At 44.1% G+C, this 20,147-nt stretch overlaps 1 long non-coding RNA gene across 1 annotated transcript in view; it reads left to right on the top strand.

Annotated features, from left to right (window-relative positions):
• Positions 1–20,147, top strand: part of LOC138246445 (uncharacterized) — a 50,542-nt gene that overhangs the window by 23,097 nt on the left and 7,298 nt on the right. Inside the window, exons 2-3 of the long non-coding RNA XR_011194290.1 lie at positions 6,894–6,958; positions 9,705–9,740. This is a non-coding gene — a long non-coding RNA (uncharacterized lncRNA). The remainder of the gene's footprint in view (positions 1–6,893; positions 6,959–9,704; positions 9,741–20,147) is intronic.

Raw genomic sequence — 20,147 nt, 5'->3', positions numbered from 1 at the left:
TTGTAGTTCTTGACTGCTGCTATATTATTAAAGCAAGATGAGAAGGCATAACAGGAGCCTCTGTTCTTGACATCGAGGGGCATATTTATACTCCGTCTGCGCCGATTGTGCGTCAAAAATTTTGACGCACAATCAGCGCAAACGTTGCCCCGTATTTAAACTTTGATGCCCGAGCCCACGGACGACAAATTTCCACCCTGTGTGTCATTTTTTGGATGCGGCAACCCGTCGTGTGTTAATTATATGCAAGGTAGGCGTTCCCGTCCAAAAAAATGGCTTAAAGGGCCGTGCACCTTATTTATGCTTTTGGGCAAAAATGACGCACGGCCGGGAGGCGGAGCCAGAAAATGGCGCACAGCCCGATTTGCGTCAAAAATTAATGCCTGGGTCAGGGCAGGCATTAAAATGGGGCAAACACACCTGTATTTAATCAGAACACACAGAACAAACAGCAGAGCAGCAGAGCAGCAACAGGGAGCCATGGAGGTCATTCTAATCCAGCATGCACGCAGACGCAGAGCCCAGCAACAACAACAGCAGCTACAACAACCCCAGCAGGGACCCCAAAGGCAGCGCAGAAGGCAGGAGAGGATATTCTGCCCAAGAACAACCCTTCAGGGCCTCAGGGAACATGACATCATACAGAGGTACCGGTTGAACTGGCAGGCCATTCAGCAGCTGCTGCGAAACATTGAGCTGCAGTTGGCCCCCACTCTGGTGACACCCCACACCATCCCAACAGAAACAAAGCTGCTTGCCGTACTTCATATGCTGGCAAGTGGCTCTTTTCAAACAACTGGTGCCCTGGTAGGCGGAATATCACAACCATCATTCTCCGCCTTTTTGCCCAAAGTACTGGATGCTATCATTCGACTGACACCCCGCCACATCTGCTTCCCCAACACACTGCAGAAGCAGCAGGAAACTAAACATAGGTTCTACGCAATCAGTGGCTTCCCACACATCCTTGGTGCAATCGACTGCACACATGTACGCCTTGTGCCACCTGCTGCAACTGAACACCTCTACTGCAACAGGAAGCACACACATTCCATCAACGTGCAGGCCATTGTCGATCACCAGGGATTGATCACCAACATCGTGGCTAAATATCCTGGGAGTGTCCATGACTCATTCATCTTCCGTCACTGCACCATCAATCAACACTTCCAGGATGGACGGTATGGCAATGGACTACTTGTTGGTAAGTACAAAAACCTACTTATATATACACTGCACAGCAACCCACTAGGACACACAACACATACACCACAACAGCAACATGTCAACAGGAACAGACTGAGGTCGTGACATCACTAGCCATGTTTCTGAAGTCATCCTTGAACCTGTCACACATCGGAAACTACTGTACAGCCTAATGTGAAGACGTCAATGAGTGTGGTTGCCTAAATGTCACCTTGCAAATTGTAAGTGTCCCAATGACCTTTACATTAATACATTGCCTAAGTCTAAAGGTATGGGATGTCCAGGGTACTTTCATATGAACGTGCTAACAACACTTTCAATTTTAACTCTGCATGGAACTATCATCTCACCCCCAGTGAATACACACGGACACCTGTATCACAAGTCACAATGCTAGGGAGGGCACACTGTACTTAAAATCCCCAAACATATTGCTGACAAACGGTTAGCAGACAAACACTTGTTCAGCCAAGGAAACAACACAATGCAGATGGTATAGCCTACAAGCATAGAATGTCACATTAGTACACAAAAGAGACACAGACAACACAAGACAACTAGTGCCATTAAAGGTCTTTTCAATAGTGCCAGCTACATCAACATGATCCCATTCATTTTCTATTGCAGCTGATCAGGGGTATGGCATCCAGCCATGGATTATGACACCATTTGGCAACCCGAGTACAGCTGCAGAGCGTGCATACAACGAGGCCCATAGGAGAACACGCAGCATTGTCGAGCGGACCTTCGGCATCCTCAAGTCAAGGTTCCGCTGCCTCGACATCACTGGTGGTAGCCTCCTATATTCCCCCGAGATGGTCTGTAGGATCATCCTCACATGTGCAATATTGCACAACATTTGTGTCAGAAGAAGCATTCCCCTCCTGGAACCAGAGCCACACATGCCTGAAGAGGAGGAAGAGGAGGATGATGGCCTGCAACAGGAGGGGGAACTACAGAACACAGCTGCTGGTATACGCAGGTGGCAACAACTTGTAAATAATTTCTTCTGAATATGATCACCTTCACCACTTTAGTTAACTATTTTAAATAAACACCTATTATAATCACCATATCATGGTCTGGCTATTCCTTTTTTACACAGCTTCATCTCTACTTATCAGAATAAGAGTGTTGCCTCATGGAGCATTGCTGAGATACTGAGTAGGACACGGAACATCCCAGAGCTTATGTGATGCCTAACATACAATGGTCACATACACACACACTCTTAATGACATATATCATGTACATATCTCCTTTGAAGGCCTATAGCAGAGGACCACAACTATTTCACACATACATGTTGAAAGCAAGGTCCAACACAGCATAGTGGTCTATGGTTTCTCACTTCATCAGATTATTCCCTGAGGATGGGCAGAGTATGATGCAATCATGGTCACTGTGCAGATTTCTCTGACTACATAATATCTGGACAGTTGTATTGAGAAGCTACGTTATTTGACAGTAGGGACATTCCAATTATCTACTGCGCAGTTGATATGTCACATTACCCAGAGACAGACTTTTGGTGTAAGTGCTATTTATTGAAAAGTGCTGTAGTGCTATATGTACATTGTCCATTTCTGTGAGTCCATTATAGTGACATTTTAAATTGGGATCCAACACAAGGGTTTACCAAAATGCTTTTGTCATGCTGGGGTTGCTGTTTCAGACAGTGCAGAGGGACAGGATTTGGCAATGAGTAGGAGAGAGACAATCACTGGACTGGGTGACAAGATATACAGTGGTTTGCAGAACAGTGCTTGAGTACAAATGTTGCAAGACTGGCAAGTTACAAAGCGCAGGACATTGGTAAATGTCGGCCATGTGGCAGGGACTAGTGCTTCCGGGTACTTTTCCTTGTGAATGTGATCTGTTCCATGTCTTCTTCTTCTGATGTGTGTGTTGCCTGCTTTGTCCTTGTTGTTGTTGGTTGTGAAGGGGCAACCCACACCTGTGTTAGAAGACATGGAGTCAGACATCCCGGTCGCTGCTCCCTGTGAAGGTCTTAAGGGCAGTACTGCAGCAAGGAGGATCTACTGGTTCTTGAGAATAGCAGCCACATCACGATGGTAGGCAGCCAGGTCGGCCCTGAGGGAGTCATGATTGAATTCGTGCATGCAGTGGAAGGTTTGGGTTGCGAGGTGTTGTGGCAACTCCCTTACTGTAGTAGTGAATTCTTTGATAGTTTCTTGTAGTCCTTGCAGTATGGATGTTAGGGCTTGCATAGCTGCTGCCTGATCTGCAGATGACATCATGCACAAACGCACCCCCTCAAGGCTGGCTGCGATATTTTGTATCCCCACCCTTTACCTCCTTGGCCAGCTCCCGCTGTACTCCAACTACAGTTCTCTCAAAGCTGGTGCCAGTGTCTTCTGAGTCCTCAGCTGTATTCGAGCTGCCAGGTCTTACAATTAGGGTGGTGGGTGGTTCCTTGCGATGGCTGCTTGTTCTGTGCTCCTCCTTGTGACTGAAGGTGGGGTCTGGAGGGTTTCAAGGACCTTTTGGATGGTCTCCTGGTGTCACAACTCACGTGCTGCTTGCGCCTGGAATCTGCAGATCTAGTGGCGTGGGTCTTGAGTGTTCGGCTTTGGCCCAAAAAGGGGCGACTCTTTCTGGTAGCCACGGTGCTGTAGGCAATGGAAACCCCAAGAACAGACCGTGACCTTCAGAAAATAGCGCCAGAGGGAAAAAAACCCTTACAAAAAGGGGAAAAAACCTCCAAACAGAATGATTCCTGAAAACAAGAACAAAAGAACAGGAATCAAAAGAACTATATTCAGATAACACAGAATTGGCGAAATCCAGAACCAAAAGGCAAGGAAATCAGGAGCGAAGACACCATCCGAACAGAAAGTGTTGCAGCGCAAAGAAAAGAAGAAAACACATCCCTTAAATACCCAAAAACAGGAAGTGACCCACAGGAAGAAAAAGGACACCATCTTAGATAGGGAAAAGTACATAGAACAGAATAGAGTAGGAACCATAGAGAATAGGGAATAAGGAATGCTGGGAAGAAAAAGGTAACCTGGGAAGGGGGAAAAGACATAAAGGAAGGTGCAACAAAAAGACCCAAGAAGAAGAAAAGAAAAAGAAGGAGCAAGAACAAGTAAGAGGGGTCAGGGACCCCAAAAATGCAGAGGGAGAAAGCAGAGCGAGGCCCCAAGCCTATTCTGGGGCCTCATAAAGTGCAGGAAAGGCTAGGGGCGCGCCACGTTTTGAAAACGCGATGCGCGGCCCGAGCCGAACGCCCGGCTTGCGCCGAACACTTGGCTCGCGCAGCACCACGCGGCGCGACACCTGAGGAATGTTTATCGGCTCGTCATCCATGTCATCAGGGAAATCTGGGACAGGCATATCGGCAGGAGATCCATCTTCCTCTGCAATGAAACAGGGTACAATTAATGTGTCTGTGTTGTGACAATTTTGACGTGACGTGTCTGCCTTTTGATGAATTCACTTTGTGATCTTGTTTTGTATTAATATCTGCAGTCCTTTAGATGGGCATTGTTTCAGGCCTATGGCCCACCTGCGTGTTACATGTATGTTATTGAGTTATCAGACTTGTCAGCCTCATTGCCTCTAGGTGTTGCTTTATGCCAAATAGAGAATTGCCACCTTTTTTTCCTACTTGACCCTCCGTGTATATCCATTCTCATGGTGAGACCTTTTACTGGCTGTGGGTGTTCTGATGGCCTTGGCAGCACACTTAACTATCAGGACCTGCCCCAATCCCTGATCTTTTACATCAACTTAATTGTAATTGACATGTAGCATATCCTATGCATGGCAATGTTATGATGTGATATGGATGTTGACATTGTTAATGTGTCCTGCTGATGTTGGGTAATGTGTGGTACATTGGATTGCCCTGATAATCGTATCAGTGTCCTATTTCCCCCTCTGACTGTGCAGGTGTATTTCAGTGACCAGTTACATGTGTCCCCTCCTCAATGCTGTTGTCTGAGCAGTATGACATTTGTGATGTTGCCTTGTTACCCAGGCACAGGATGGATGCTGACATATGCAGCATGGGTGTGTCCTTAGTGCTGTGTCGCTCCTATTGTTGTTTACATTGGCTGATGTTTGCGGCAACTATGGGCATTGACATTTGAGTGTACTGGGGCCTTTGTCTTGTTTCTGGAGATTGTTGCAGTTGTCATCCTCACCCCCTAATTTAGGTATGTATGTTCCATGGGGAGGTTATTGCCATTGGCTACTTGAGCTGCACACAGATCAGAGGTGGTAGTGGCAACTGTTGTTGCAGTTACATTGCAGTTGTCGGTTTGGCTACAGGATTGCCAATAGGGCGCTAGTTAATGTAGGAGGTATGTTGGCTGATGAGTGCCAGGATGTCAGTTTGCCGAAGTGGCCTTCCCTCCTGTCGTGGCTTTCCCTTTGCTCCATCGTTGGCATGACAGCATGCCCCCATGGGACTGTTGTTGGTGTAGTGTAATGGTGGGCCTCAGCTTATGTTTGTGCAGGCCATGCCCCCTGCTGTGCCCCTTTACCCATGCCACTCCATGTATATGATGACTTACATGCAATGTGTAGTAGGTATTCCCCCCCCCCCCGGTTGCAGTTGACATTATTGCATTATAATTCCCCATGCGACTTACCCTGCATGTGCGTTGTCTCGTGGTAGTCTGCGCTGCCCTTTCCTTGAATCCCTGTGACGACCTCCTCAGGGGTGACGGCTGCAACCATCTCCTCCATGTGGTCCAGGGCCTCCTGGTGTGCTGGACTCCCTCGTCCAGTCTGCAGTGCTGCCTTCCTGTTCCTGGACATCTTTTCCTTGGTCCTGCGTTTGCAGTCATGCCAGCGTTTCTTGCACTCAATGACTGTTCTGCGTACTTCTGCCACACTGTTAATCTTGTCAACAATTTGTTGCCATATAGCCTCTCTCCTACTGATTGGCAACTTTGAGGTGACAAACAGTTGGCGCTGGTGTTCCGTCACCTCTTTAACCAGGATTTCCTGCTCCTCTGCACTGAAGCAACACTTTCTTTTTTCTTATAAGTGTCCTGGTTCTTGTGTGGATCCTCCTGGCTGGTTCCTGGTCTGCTGTCATCTTCCTGGGGTCTGTAGTGGCATCTGGGATCCATGCTGGCTCTCCTCTGGTGAACTGGCAGTGTTCGCTGTTTTTTTTAACGCTATTGCGTCAAAAAACTGCACATATCCGGTTTGCGATGTCGTAAATCGACCCACAGTCATTTCCGCTGCGTTAACGTCGTTTTCTTTTACGACTTGACGCCGCGGTGTGCGTAAAAAATAATGACTCCCACCTGTTGTTTGAGCCGCCGTGCGTCAAAGTATAAATATGACGCCCGCGCGGCGCACCATTAGCCGGCGGTAATTTTTTTGACGCAAAACTGCTCCGCCGCAGTTTTGCGTCAAAAAGTATAAATATGGGCCCAAATTCATACACAATGCCAGTTCCAACTTGAAGCCCATTGTGGTGTTTTTCTCAGAAGACAACATATGTTTTTAGTTCAATCTGTACTCTCACAAAGTTCTGGTTGATAATTCCAAGTTTTGAACATTACAAATCTGTATAAAAAAAGAAAAGAAATGTGCTAGCATAAGCATTCACGTTTTGTTTTGGAAGAATAACTTATTATAGGGTTATGGCATAGCCACACCTAAATGACTCATAACTATGTAAACCTTACTCTTGTTTCCAGATCAACCTCAATGCCATCGGTCACAATGGGAAATAAGGAAACTATTCTACTGGCTCTCCTCATGGGTGAGGATACGGTGATTCAAATGACCACAGTGTTTATCAGATGCCAAACCAAAAATTCACATTGCATAAAGAATATCTATTTATGTCTTCCATGTAAATTGTTTCACATATCTACCTAACACTGCATGATCACTTTCAGTGCACAGCCCACCAGTCCTGTGTTAGGAAATATATAAGCATGAGCTTGACTCAATTATGTTGATATTCTATTTGAGATACTTTAGGAAGCCTATCCTCAGAGTTAACCAGATCAAATATTACAACCTGAAAAAAGAAGATTCAAATAGAAAGGGGTTGGGTAGACACAGATCACTTAGCAACTGTTTGAAGATGCTAGTCCACCTTTCACTGTGTGGGCACATACCTGGCCTTGTATTTAAATGTGGGTATGGAGTATTCTGTTGGTCGATGCAGTGAGTGACTGAACCTGCCTGCTGGGAGGACACTGGGACCATTTCCCACCACTCTATTTGCACTATAGGACACACTCCCCTACAGCTCCCTTGTCTCTGCGTGTACATTGGTGATACTGTACGGGCTCAAAAGTAGTGTTTCCTCATTTGTATTGCCCATTGTCCATGCCCTCATGCAATTGAGCAAGCTCCAGTTCATATGTGCAGTTGCTAAAAATGTCCTCTGGCACATTCCATATTATAGAAGAGGCTGCATGCACAACCATGGCTTCTTATATGATTCCAAAGAGCTCCCAGGGAACAAAGAGTGGGTGAAAATGTTTGTTGTTCTCTCAGGGCACTTACTGTAACACATCCCCTGAAAAGAAAAGTCATAAATGTTCTTAGCCTCTTGGCTCCTTCACAAAAAAAACCTATAAACATAAAATTGACAAGTCAGTTAACTGAAACAGCAGTGATATATCTCTGAAATTAAATGAGTACAAGCTGAGACAGAGGGAGGAGTTAGACCAAATTGTACCTGGAAAAGAACCTCATGACTTCATGAATCAGTCAAGAAAGGATTTTCTCCAGTCTTGGCTCAATAATGTAAAGAAATTCACTGGTGAACAGTTTACGGTCAGCAAAAAATGCATTGCCTGTCGCATTTGGTGCCAATCTCTTCCATAGACCTATTCAACACTCAGGAATTATTCTTCAGACACAAACCTGTGAAACCTGCACCTTATATAACTATTACTAACGGGGTGTCACTCTGAGTTGTTGCTATGCATTGATGTGTGTGTTGTAGTGGGTGAGGGTGGGGGTGGGTGTGTCGCGTGTGTGTGTCCCCGTAATTTTTTGCCTCCCCCCTCCCCTGTGTCGTAGGTGCAGTACTCACCGTTGTCTTCTGCGCCGGCGTTCGGGCTCCTGGTAGAGGAGCAGGAAGACAATCGCTGGGAGGATATGGAGTTCGGGTTCCATGCTGTCCAGATTCCTCGTGGGGTGTATGGAGGTGAGCGTTTTCCGTTCGAAATGGCTGTTTCCGCCGTGTTTTTATCGGCAGGGCTACCGCCCCGGAAAAGGTGGCGGATTGGTGGGTTGTGATAGGGTGGGCGGTACATTGACTCCCGCCTGTCTGTTGGCGGTGACCGCTGCACTGTTTGTTTGTCCCACCGTGGCGGGCGGTGTGTTGAAGTGGCGTCTCTGTTGGCGGTTTCCGCCAGGGTCGGAATTCCATTTTTTTTACCGCCAGCCTGTTGGCGGGTTAGCCGCCGCTTTAACACCGACCGCCAGGGTTGGAATGACCCCCTTTGTCTGCCAGTGCCTGGGCTCTCTTGCTGAGAGTCCTGACTTGCCAATTGGTGTCAAATTCAGTTCCAAGGCCCTTGTAAGTGAGCTCTGGTGCAACTAAGAAATTAAGCACATCAACTCCGGAGCAACTTCTGAACTGGCATCACTCTTCGACTACATGCCGCTGCCTGCACCAGAGCTGTGGTCCCGGTTAAGTGCAATGACCGTGACCTACAATACAGGCCTGATGCCACTGTAGCACCTCCGAAGTCCCGCCACAGTGGGAGTCATGACTGTTGTGTCCCTGACATCTGGGACACCCAACTCAGCACTTGTGGCCCTCGTGACACCACAAAGGCCCAGCCTTGGATCTTGACCTAGTGGATTCATCTACCCCGCCGGGTCGTAAGGAAGCTACAGACGTGGCCTCACCAGAGGACGCCTGAAATTTCGGAAAGTTTGGCCCTATTTTCAGATATCTAATTATTATATACAGATGGTACTGAATTCAACAGCGAGGTTCCCCAGAAACACAGTCCTTAAAATGGCGTAATTTATGACTGCACGGTTGCAGACTAGATAAAGTGTGTTCCGAGTTTGGCCACATTCACAGAATATGTAAATATCAGTGTGTGAAAAGTAGCTAAGGTCACACTCATCCAAATTGGCCATAGCTCGACTGTGCATGTCCGAATAATCACATAGTTTTGATGGGCATAGATGCAGGTATGTCACTCACAGCAGACATTCCAGAAGGGATTCACCAGACTCTGCACCACCACCCTATGAGTCCTTCTTTTACACAAACATTGAAAGATGCTACCTGCCTATATTGTAGACTTCATCCTACCCCTGGATTAGGGGTACAAATGAAGCCTGTTTCATTTACCTAGAGGGGACACTTTTACCGCATTGAAGATAAGGCTCTGGTTGTAGGTCAGAGCCTGCTGCCTAGAGCTCCCATGTCCCTTCTCTCATTTGAGTAATGGGGGATAACTCACATGCTTTGTTTACCAGAAAACTCTAACTCCTGTAATACCTGTTTCTCTTCTATCCCACAGGATTTGCCTTGACGCTGGCACCTACTCAAGCATCCCGTAAGTATTATTCTTAATTTTAATGTTGATGTGATGCTTGTTATGTTTGCCAGCAATAATTGTAAATATGGCAGCAAGAACAGCAGATGTATTAGCATTACTGCTGACATCACCTCTGTATTTAGAGCACTTCCAGTAAAGAATTGTACCATTCAGTTGTAACCTTATTTCTGGTAACTGTCTCATCTTTTCTCTGGCATACTCTCAATGCAGCAAACAGGAATGACTATTAGAAAATGTGTGGCAGTGTCACTGTCACTTCTGACAGCAAAAAATAGTTTTGTGATATTTTTCACTGCTCCCTATTTAGGCCCATATTTATACTTCTTTAGAGCCGCGTTTGCGTACTTTTTCAAATCAAAAGTGGTGCAAACTTGCAAAATACAATTGTATTTTGTAAGCTTGCGCCGTTTTCGCGTCAAGAAGCGGAGCAAATGCGGCGCTAATCTGAAAAGGTGTGGTTAGCAGGAGAAATTAGGAAACCCACTTTTATAAATTGTGGTGGAATTGTATATTACAAAATGTGGAGAAAAATAATCACAGCCATCCAAATTTATTTATGGTATAAAATAATAAGTTTTACATATCATCATGAAATCTGATACTCATGTATAACATCGGTAAAAGGTAAGTAGAATGACTAAAATATCTGAGTCCTTTGATGACATTGGCCGTGGATTGTTTCCTACAGTGTATGATTTGTCCAACAAAATCACTAAGGCCAGTTAAAGATCTCTAGAATTTGTTATATACACTATTCCAGGATATAATATATAAGGAAGGACAATCTCACAAATTTGTCTAAATGTATCCTATAGACTAATGTCGACTATTCAAAATGCACACTATACATAACAAGACAGTGTGCATACGTACGATTATGAACATCGTACAATCCTATTCATATTTTCTACTGCACTCTTAACTATGAACATTTTAAAAGAACATGAACATCCTTTGTGCATGCTGTGAGATCTAGACACATTCATGCACATTCCTAAGGCCTTATGCTGAACCAATTTGGTATGTGTTACATGTTAAGATGAATGTGAGAAATGAATGTAATATCCTATTCAAAAGCTCAAACTTGTGATATTTTCCAAGCAGACATCCTTCTTTCCAAAAGTGATGTGCATATTTTACACGTCTTCTGCTATGAAGATCATGCAGAAAGTATATAATGGTTCCTTACAATTTCTTTCTAGTCTACATCTGACGTATAAATCGGAAGCCCTTGTAGAATAAGCAGTTAGAGGGCCAAACATCAGAGGTCATGCTTGAGCTCTTTGACTTGCTCAAATGATTCCTTGCATCTCTTCTTCTAATCTATCAGTTGTATCAAGTGCGTCTTGTGGGGCTTTGAAGGGGCAGGGTGGCATGGGGGGAATTAATTAAATAATGAAAAATACACTTACCTTCACTCACTGCCACCACCACGCCTCTCCCTGTCATGCGGCCAATCCTGGCGCTGCTCAGAGCAGCATTAGGATTGGCTGGGAGAGCCCAGCCAGGGTGCTCCTAGGCAGACTGAGAGCCTGAGCCTGCTCTCTCCATTCTGGCAACACGGTGCAGGGCTGGAGAGAGCACAGTGCACGTGTGTGTTTGGCCGGTCAGAGACACTCGGCCAAACATACGTGCGCACTGAGGAGAGTACTCTGTGCACTCCTCTCTCTGGCTGTCATCCCCAATGCCCCACACCTTTTACTACAAAATGATAATAAGCATATTTTATTACCATTTTGTAGTAAACGGTTTACAGCTGCTGCTGCTGGTGGGGGGTGACGGTCCTCTGCCATAATGGAGGAGCCACCACTGAGTTGTCTACATACATCTCACACCCCATTGCCTTATTTAGAAAATGAGCAAGAAACTGAACTAGAATTGATAAGTCAGAAGGACTTAAATGGTTGGCCACAGTAATATTGGCTTTGCCAAATGTTAAATACGTCCTGTCATCCAATTTAAAATGGTATTTCCCCATTATTTTTTAACCTAAATAAAGTATGGCAAATATCATACCAAGATGGCTGCGCTTGTGAGTGCATTCACAGGTGCCCATTTTTTAATGGTTTTTAAATACTTTATAATTTGGCAGACAAATCGTCTTCGACAAAAGCACAGACAAAGCCAATTTGTCTGGCATTTTCATAAATGAAGATGCTTTTTCAGTGGTTGGCAAGTTTGCCCACATGGCTGTGTGGATGGGAGAGTGAGTAAATGTAAGAATTAGTCAATTGTTGGATCAATGGATGGATGCGTAGGTGCAGGCATGAATGGATAGGTGGATGAATTTGTGAGTGAGTGTATAGATGTGAAGTTCTATAGGTTGCAAAGGGAGTAAGTGAGTCAGGTAGAATTGAGGACTAAAGCAATGACAGAGTGTGAGAACCAGGCCAGTGTTTGAGAGAAAGGGCATTGTGTGAAGGCATTGGCACAGACACTTTGCGAGGTGATGGACTTTAAACTGGAGAATGTGAGAATAAGCATTTCAAGCATAATATTCTTTTATGTAAATTAGGTGATGTTTTCTTGCTATTTTGGGAAAATATATTATGCTGGAGCAGATAGGTATGTGTTGTAAATAACTTGCATTGCATAGTGGATTTTTTCAAAATTTGAGATATATCGTGTTTTTCATGCAATACTTAGAAATGAAGGTTTGGCAGTTTCTAGGCACTGTAAATACAGAGTGCTACATACTTATTTTACAGGACTACATGTAGAGGCATCAGTAAGGTAAATTCCTGAGTGGGTCTGGCTGCGTTCAAAACCTTAAATCACAAGTCACTGCAGAAGTCAGCAGCATGCAACTAGTTAACACAAAACAGAGAACAGAAGCACACTGACACCCAGTCATAAAAAAAATACTCATATTTTCTCAGTTAATGCCTAAATACAGACAAACAACAGGAAGCACAACAACAGACACAAGAACATAGCCGACTTGCATCGAGACAGATACATTAAAAGAAGCATGCCAACACATATAACCGAACCCCAACAAAGACATGAACAGTTAAGCACACACTTTAACATAGATAGGAATACTTACACTGAAACGAATCCACACACACACATAAACAAACTTGTGCAAAATAGAACATGGCATCACACAAAGCAATGGAGAGGCACAGACAAATACATAGAGACATATAGGCAGAACAGCTACCATGTATGAGTTCTGAACTCTTCTTAGGTTCCAAATGAGTTACAAATTTCTTAACCCATCCACAATGATCATCAGCAGGTAGACGGAGTGTGATTTGTACCAAACAAGGTGTCTTTACTAAAAAGGGAATAACAGCAGGTATAAGCCGAATGACAGTAATCTTAATAAACTATTCCTTCTACTATGAACTTTCCCTTGATACAGAATCTTAAACAAAACAAATAGAAAAAAATGAGGGATCTGAAATAAAAAGAGAGAAGGGCAGTGAAAGAATGAATGAATGAATGGATTGAGTTGATGGAGAAGGACAACATTCCAATCATGTTTGCCTGTGCAAGTCTACAACATTGGAGGAGTTACATGTTAAACAAGCATCTAAAATGCAATGGGTCTTGCGTTTACTCGAGTTAAAGCTATTAGCGTTGTAAACTCCCAACTGGACTTTTCTTGCCACATAAGCTGAAAAATAAAACAGTTACACATAAGCAAGCCGACGGCTGAAACGAGTGAAAAGCAAACACACAAAAGGAAAGAGAAGTTTGCTCACAGTGAAACATATCAGCAAAAGTGCAATTATCCATGTAACCGCAAAATTGTAATTAACCATGTAACCGGCAAAAGTGCAAATATCCATGTAACAGGGTCGATGTCATGCAAAGCACTCTACTACTGCCCAGCGAGACTACAATGCCTTCAAAATAATGTAGAAACCATATGGAAAACATGGAGCCTCGTATGTTTTCAGTAGTTGGCCGGTACGCTTGAGGCGGGCTAAACACCGGAAAAGCCAGGACAAATGCATGCCTTTCACTAATTAAATCAAGCTAATTTTAAAAGGCAATCCCACAAACCAACCAGACTGATGGGCTTCACATGGGTGTGGTTAAAAGCCCACAGAGAGATTACACCAGGGACAGAGTGCTTTGCGCTCGACCCTAAAAAGGAAGAGTCAGGGGGAAGTAAATGGCACAGCATCACTTTTCAACCAGAAAAGCAATATAATATATACTATTGTCAAGAATGCAGACCCTTTTGAGAAGTGATAAGGAAATGTTTTAAATTAGGTTGCTAAGATCAATCCCAATATCTGATGTGCCTTCTCACGAGGGAAACAACCTCACTCTAGTCACAGCGGTATGGATACTATAGGAGTAAAGTACTCCCGCCGTACATTGTAAGGATATTGCAAGTCCCCAAGTAGTTCCATGAACATGTAGAGGAACAAAGTTGACTACTAGTCACCTCTGAAGTAGACTTTACTAGCTCTAAGGCAGAGTATATTTGGAAGGAGGGCATGTGTAAATTTAATGTATGCCTTTTATCTTCCTAATCAGGCTGGCTCAAACCCCAGTGGGAGAGAAGTTGCCACAGACCTGGTGTACAGTGACCTGAGGGAGTGTTTGTCCATTTCCATAGCTACACCTCTGTGTGGGCACAGGGAACTCTGCACAGAGGAAGAAAGGGTAAGCCATGTTGGTTTTGGATAGTACAGCATGGGACTGTTTGCTGCCAGGCAGACAGGAACTACTGCAAAAGTTGGTAGAGTTGGTCCAGGGAACACTTTTCCTCATTGATTAGGTAGGGGTCTGGTGTGCCTCCCCACTCACACAATAGTACCAGGCATAAATGGGGCATCCTGGGGCATCCTGGGTAGCTTCTTCAGAACACTACTAGACCTCAGGAAGACACAAGAAGGACTGGGCTTGCTGTTGAGTCCTATGAGAAGAACCCATATGGCTGGACATATTCCCCCTTGCAACCAGGACAACATTCACCCAAAATGTTTTGCAGGGAAAGGGACTATTAAACAAAACTATAATTGTAAGACATGGAAAATATATTGGCCTATTATCTGGGTCAATTATCACCTTTCAAGAAATCATAATAACATACAGCAACTTTCAAAATATTGTATTTCTCAAAAAAAGAAAAGAGAAAACGAAAGAAAGGTGCTCCAAGTGACGGCGCAGTGAACCATTGAAGAACAATGAACCATAACATAAAGAATATATATACAAAATATACAACGTACCCAATATCCCTCGGATTACTAGATTCAGGGATTTCAACCTAAAATTATAGAATATAAAAGTCCTGTGTCCAACAATAAAGGTTAAGGGTGGGCTAAAAATGAAGTTGCCAGTTGGACCTGAAATTAGGATTATTCCTCCGGTGTCATCATCTTACCAAAGTAAAGGTAGACCCCTTTAGGGTAGGGAATAAAAGACATGCTTGCTCATTAGCAAGAATCAAACCCAAATAGAAAAGAAAGAGTATAGAGGAACATATAGAAAGACGAAGGAGAAAAGAAGACAAAAAATGATCATCATGTTAAAATTATCCACAAAAGAGCTGAGAAAGCGTGATAGAAAAAGTGAATGTGCATATGAAGGAACTGATGACATCATCTCCATGCACCACATAGTCACCACCTCTTGGAACAGAATGGGGCATTGGCAGACAGATGAGGTGAATCCACTTAAAACATTGTGTAACCACCACCTCTGAAAACAGAGAGTGGCACTAACCTATAGAAAAACAGAAAGAAAAAAAAAGAAAAATTCCAGGAAATGAAAACCACCTTGGTAGAAAAAACTCTCTGAGGAGGTAAAAAAAAACAATAAAAACCCCTCATTAATTCATACAAGAAGAAACAAATCGAAACAAAGGAGGAGAATCCTTCACCCTATGCATCTAGTCAGCTATGTGTCCCAAACCAAAAGTGAAATTGGAGGATCGATTAGGGAGCAAGGGAAAGCATGAGAACACCAAACCTAGTGCCCAATGCCTTGCTGCCACTGTGAAAGTAGTCTGTGAGAATCAACAAAATTGCATAAAACAGGGCGTCACATCAGTGTTCTCCAAGGACAGATCAAGACGAAGGAGGGGAATCCTTCTCCCCACGCTTCTAATCAGCTGTGCATCCCCAACCGGAAGTGAAGTTGCCAGTGATAGATCGTGAACCTTTTGGTGAGACTTCCTGTTTTACTGCTAGAAGAGAGCATAAACCTCACACCAGAAGTGAGGAAAAAAGCAATACTCCACTTAATTATTAACAATTATTAACACCTGGGGTACTGAGCTCATGTAAATAGTAGCAAAATAACTGAATTGTAATAAGTGAAGGAAGAATCCCCATGGCTAGCCCATGAGGCATGCTTACATATGCTCACCAAAAAATGGCCACAAAGGTGTCCAAACAATTTTGGAGGGTGTTAGATTTTTTATCCTTGGTCTAGTCTCCCTTAACTTTTTGCCTCTGTTTCCCAGGTTGCTGATGTGTGCTGGGCTCTGTTTTTGCTGTTTTTGTTACTCTAGGCACTCTGCCACCGCTAACCAGTGCTAAGGTGCAGGTGCTCCTATACAAAATGTGTATGTAATTGGTTCATCCATGATTGGCATATTTGATTTACTAGTAAGCCACCCACATAAGTAGCTCTTTAATCATGGCTCAGACCTGCCACTGCAGTGTCTGTGTGTGCAGTTTTAACTGTAAATTCGACTTAGCAAGTGTACCTATTTGCCAGGCCTAAACTTTCCCTTGTCCTACATGTAAAACACCCCTAAGGTTGGCCCTAGGTAGCCCCAAGGGCAGGGTGCAATGTATGGTTAAGGTAGGACATATAGTAATGTGTTTTATATGTCCTGACAGTGAAATACTGCTATATTCTTTTTTCACTGTTGCAAGGCCTGTCCCTCTATAGGTTAACATAGGGGCTACCTTTAAATATGATTAAAGTGTAGATTCCCTTTGGGAGCGGATAGACATGTGGAATTTGGGGTCTCTAAGCTCACAATTTAAAAATACATCTTTTACTAAAGTTGATTTTATGATTGTGTGTTTGAAAATGCCACTTTTAGAAAGTGAGAATGTTCTTGCATATACCATTTCTGTGACTCTGCCTGTTTATGGATTCCCTGTCTGGATCAGTTTGACAGTTGGGCTAGTTGCACCTCTCTCTAGACAGTGACACAAAAGGAGCTGGGGTGTAGTCTTCATTTCCTGATGAGCCATCTGTGCTAGGGGGGAGAAGTAGTCACTCACACCTGAAAGCGCTGTGCCTGCCCTCACACAATGAGTCTCCAACCCCCTGGTGTGTGTCTAGGGCCTGGCCTGGGCAAGGCAAGATTTCAAAATCAAGAGAGATTTTTCTTTGAAGTAAGCCTACTTCAAAGGGCAAAATGGGTATGAGAAGGGCACCCAAAACCACAGATTTTAGAACATTTCTGGAAACCAAGAGGAACCTCTGCCTGGAGAAGAGCTGAAGAGCTGAGGAAGAAGATCTGCCCTGCCTGTGACTGTGCTTTGTGGACCTATCCTGCAGTTGCTGCTTCTGCCTGTGCTAGAGGACAAAGACTGAAACTTTGTGTTGCCTTCCTTCTTGTGAAGATCTCCAAGGGCTTGATTTAGAGCTTGCCTCCTGTATTTTGAAGTCTCAGGGACAGCAAAGACTTCTCTCTGCCAGCACGTTCAGTCTGTGGGGAGACTCATACCCTGCCAAGTGGTGCCCATCCAGTTCCTGGGACCCTGAAAGGAGAAGCTGGCATGCGGGGAAAAGATCAATGCAACTCCGATCTGCATCTGAAAAATCGATGCGTCGCTGACTTCACGGCTGAAAATCGACGCTCACCTGCAAGGCAACCCAAATATCGACACCCGGGGCTGAAGAAGCAACACACAGCATCGCTGACGGAGGCTGGTGAGATCGCAACCCGCGGTGTGGTTTTCGGATCATCGCCCAGCTGGATTTCTGATGCAAACACCGCTGGGCATGTAAAAACAACGCAAGGCTTGCCCCGACCCGAGAGCGCTGACCAGATTGACGCATCGCTCTCCTGCGGAGAGAAGAAATGATGCACGCCGACCCGACTAAACGAGAAATGACGCAAGATCTCGCTCGTGAGTGAAATCAATGCATTGCAATCCCTTTTTTACGCACACTCGCCCGTGTAGGGTTATGTTTTATGCACCCAAGGTACATTTTCACGCTAACAGCATTAGCATTGTGTTTAAAATTACGTGAAGACTCTTTTTGCATTTTTAGTGATAACTTGACTTGTGTAGTGTGGGTTTTTGTTGTTGTGGTCTTGTTTTGTTTAGATAAATATTTTCCTAAACCCGTGTTTTGTCATTTTGTAGTGCATTCATTAAGTTGCTGTGTATGTTGGTACAAATACTTTACACCTAGCACTCGGAAGTTAAGCCTACTGCTCGTGCCAAGCTACCAAAGGGATAAGCAGGGGTTAGCTGAGGGTGATTCTCTTTTACCCTGACTAGAGTGAGGGTTCTTGCTTGGACAGGGGGTAACCTGACTGCCAACGAAAGACCCCATTTGTAACAGAGGGCACCTGAAGAGACTAAAAAAGTAGGGTAGGACAAAGCATTAGAATGCAATATTATATTCAATAACGTTATCTCTGCCAAAGAAACAGCTACAAAATTAATTCTTTGAAGACACCTGAAGAAATGTACACTTTCCTTGCCTAAAGTCTTGGGCGTCCATTTGCCTGAGCTTCACAGGTCATCTGGCAGCTGACCAGCCCCATTGATGAGGCATGAAGACATACCTCAGAGCAGGACAAAGGCCTTTGGTATGAGGAGATTATGCTGTTGCCTTGACAGGATGGCAAGTGGGCCATGCCCAGGAACTTGATTAACTTTAAAGAGGCTTATTATGTAACAGGCAAACGGTTAGCTGATATGTGGACAGGCCCTTCCTTTGTTTCCCCAGCCAGGCTGGCAGGCACCAAACCAAGTGAGAGAGGAGATTCCTCCATAACAGGCTGAAAGTTACCATAGAGAAGGGGTTACTCATTTTTTCTGGCCACAAACCTATGGTGTGCACAGGAGCTCCGCACAGAGGAAGAAAAGGTCTGCCACCTTGAATTTAGGTAGAGAAAGATTATTTGCAAAAGGGCACTCAAGAAATGCTACAAAGGTTGGTAAGTTTACCCCTGGGAACTTTTACCCCATTGGTTAGGGAGGAACCAGGAATCTTCCCCACTGGCACTAGAAATTAATTTGGCACCAACAGTAACCTTCTCAAAATAATTCTCTAACTGTAGAAGGATAGAAGAGGACTGACTGCCCACCTGTGACCTGAGAATAGCCCAGAAGGCTGGACCTATTCTCTATTTGTACCCGGGACAAAGTAGAAGATCCAAATGACATAAGGCTGCTCTCGTATTCAATCTATTGGGACACAATAAGCTGCAAGAGACCTTCTCATGTAAATACCTAGCTGACCAATTCCTACTGGACCTGCCCTAGAGCCTGGTGCTCACCACTGCTGGACTGTGCCTTGACCCCCAAGTGCTGTCCTCAAGGACCTTGACCCTTGGCTGGTATCAACATGTACACCTCTCAATATAACTTAAAAACCTGGTACTTGAAAACATTTTTGCTCCACAGGCTTCCACAGGACCAGAACCAACCTGCCTTGACAATCTAAGAAAGTGTGTTGCTGCTATGTGAAAGAGTCAGGTTGTTCCTGCTCAGAGCTTTATTTGCAGCAGCAAATGCACATATGCACATATGCACATCACTTTTGGAAAGAAGGATGTCTGCTTGGAAAATATCACAAGTTTGAGCTTTTGAATAGGATATTACATTCATTTCTCACATTCATCTTAACATGTAACACATCTTACCAAAGTAAAGGTAGACCCCTTTAGGGTAGGGAATAAAAGACATGCTTGCTCATTAGCAAGAATCAAACCCAAATAGAAAAGAAAGAGTATAGAGGAACATATAGAAAGACGAAGGAGAAAAGAAGACAAAAAATGATCATCATGTTAAAATTATCCACAAAAGAGCTGAGAAAGCGTGATAGAAAAAGTGAATGTGCATATGAAGGAACTGATGACATCATCTCCATGCACCACATAGTCACCACCTCTTGGAACAGAATGGGGCATTGGCAGACAGATGAGGTGAATCCACTTAAAACATTGTGTAACCACCACCTCTGAAAACAGAGAGTGGCACTAACCTATAGAAAAACAGAAAGAAAAAAAAAGAAAAATTCCAGGAAATGAAAACCACCTTGGTAGAAAAAACTCTCTGAGGAGGTAAAAAAAAACAATAAAAACCCCTCATTAATTCATACAAGAAGAAACAAATCGAAACAAAGGAGGAGAATCCTTCACCCTATGCATCTAGTCAGCTATGTGTCCCAAACCAAAAGTGAAATTGGAGGATCGATTAGGGAGCAAGGGAAAGCATGAGAACACCAAAC

Source organism: Pleurodeles waltl, chromosome 7 (genome assembly GCF_031143425.1).
Source record: "Pleurodeles waltl isolate 20211129_DDA chromosome 7, aPleWal1.hap1.20221129, whole genome shotgun sequence".
Taxonomy (NCBI): domain Eukaryota; kingdom Metazoa; phylum Chordata; class Amphibia; order Caudata; family Salamandridae; genus Pleurodeles; species Pleurodeles waltl.
This window is presented reverse-complemented; position numbering and strand designations above follow the sequence as displayed.